The following is a 2,450-nucleotide window of genomic DNA, read 5'->3' as shown; positions in this document are numbered from 1 at the left end:
ATCCCAGGACACTTACACACTTTTGGTTCAAGCTCTCACCAAATCATGCTTGAGTTATTACGATAAACTCAACTAACATACATACCTCAAGTCCCTGTCGACTCTCGTTAATCCTAAAATTTTCCTTTCCCTAAAATCTTGTAAAGCTTATTTTAAATAAATTCCAGGCTTCTTTTCCTAGTATTCAAAATATTCAGAAATCTGATTAGTTTATAATATCCATAAAAGCAGAAGCTCTATCATTCCCCATCACTGCAATGTCCCCAGTGGATAACACATGATCTGCATATAATATGTGTTCAATAATATTTGTTGAATGGATGAGGAAATAAATGAACAAATAAATGAAGAAACAGTCTCTGGTAGCATATTTTCTCTTTCTCTGTTACATGTCAGGTCCTCCATTAAGTCAGTGATATTCACTGTAACATTTTTGAAAGCCTACAAAGTATCAAAGTATGCAACACTGTATAGGTGAGAAGGCTGTGCAAGGCGCAGAGAAGGCTGTGCAAGGTGCGGAGAAGTCATCCCCTTGGTTTCCTAGAATGCAAGTTCATTTCCAGACCAAAGCATCTGCGTGCTAGGTTGTCTCCAACCATGATGGTTGCCCCTTGCTTTCTATTTATAGAAATCCTCCTCCTCTTCAGAACATAACTCAGAACATTCTCTCCCTAGTCTCATTCTTTTCACTCTCTTCTGATAATCTCTATTACCTTTTTAGTTCTTAGTCATATCTTTTATATTTGTATGGTTTTATTAAATGTTAATTATTTTATAAGAATAAGGATTTTCTCAATTCATTGTATTCTTGACAAAATCTCAGTTTAGTATTAGACACTTAATAGATAGTTGTTAAACCCATGAATTAAATCAAATGAGTAAAAATTGCCAAGTTAATATATTGTGGAAAACACTAAGGAAGTTTATTGAATATCCATCTCTAGCAGACTGAAGGTTCATGTAAGTAATCACATGCACTCTTGGCATGCCGTAGGTACTCCACAATTATTCGTTGCATGAATGAATGAACAGTCTCCAGTCCAGTGTCCACCAACTCCTTGATATCCATGAAAGCATAATAAAAGTTCATGAGCTTATCATCAATATTGCAAATAATAGCAATAGAAAGTTTATGTTTATTCGTGGTAAGGAGACAAATGCAAAAATCTCATGTTACGAAGAGTACGGCGTAAACATGGGGAAGCAAAAGAAAGCAAGGAAGTATGCGACAATTGCAGCGAATGCTTAGTCTCTGAGATCAGAGGCTTAAAGAAAAGGATAGATTAAAACCTTAAAAAAAAAAAAAAAAAAGAAAAGAAAGATCCCAGTGCCCTCAAGGAAATAGAAGTCCCCAAACATCCTTACTGCTTATTCTTCCAATATAACACACAGCTGGGCCCACCTTACCACATCCTGGTTGATACCAACTTTATCAACTTTTCCATTAAAGTCAAACTTGACTTAGTACAGTCAATGAGGGACTGTCTTTATGCCAAGTGTAAATCCCCTGTATAACTGACTGTGTAATGGCTGAAATTGAGAAACTGGGGCAGAAGTATCGAGTGGCTCTAAGGATTGCCAAGGATCCAAGATTTAAATGATTACCATGCACACACAAGGGAATCTATGCAGATGATTGCTTAGTACAGAAAGTAACTCAGCAAGTGTTATACTGTGTTATATGGTGGCCACAGTTGACCAGGACCTTGAACGAAGGATCTGGTCGATCCCTGGAGTTCCCATCATGTACATTTCTCACCATAGGTACAACATTGAGTGGATGCCAGATGATTATGGAGCCTCTCTGTTCTAATTCTTTTTTTTTTTTTAATTTCTTTTCAGTTTCCAGAATTCATTGTTTATGCAACCACACCCAGTGCTCCATGAAATACATGCCTTCCACAATACCCACCACCAGGCTCACCCAACTTCCCGTCCCCCACCCCTTCAAAACCCTGTTTGTTTCTCAGAGTCCACAGTCTCTCATGGTCCATCTCCCCCTCCAATTTCCCCCAACTCCCTTCTCCTCTCCATCTCCCCTTGTCCTCCATGTTATTCCTTATGCTCCACAAATAGGTGAAACCATATGGTAATTGTCTCTGTTCTAATTCTTAAAAGATAGAGTTCCTCTGCCTTCCTTTACCAAGTTTTTCTGTTGCCAGTTCATATTAGCAACATGCTATAGCATGAATTCTTCTTCTTCCTTTTTTCCTCTGTTATGAACTGAGTATGATTAAATACACTCACTTTTTTATGTTGTTTTGAAATTGATATTTTGTATCATTTTAAATATTGTTGCACCTTTTTATAAATAAGATGATTGCTCATAAAAAAAATCACAAGTTAATTTACATTAGGTTAAAACTGTATCAACACTGTGGTGCTTGGGTGGTTCAGTTGGTTATAAGCTCTTGATCTCAGCATTGTGAATTCAAGCTCCATGTTGGGCT

At 37.2% G+C, this 2,450-nt stretch overlaps 1 pseudogene; it reads left to right on the top strand.

Moving 5' to 3' along the window:
• Positions 1-1,195: 1,195 nt before the first annotated feature.
• Positions 1,196-1,813, top strand: LOC116584070 (annotated as a pseudogene).
• The last annotated feature ends 637 nt before the right edge of the window (positions 1,814-2,450 follow it).

This window comes from Mustela erminea, chromosome 2 (genome assembly GCF_009829155.1).
Source record: "Mustela erminea isolate mMusErm1 chromosome 2, mMusErm1.Pri, whole genome shotgun sequence".
Lineage (NCBI taxonomy): Eukaryota > Metazoa > Chordata > Mammalia > Carnivora > Mustelidae > Mustela > Mustela erminea.
The sequence above is the reverse complement of the archived record's forward strand: the minus strand, read 5'-3'. Positions and strand labels throughout refer to the sequence as shown.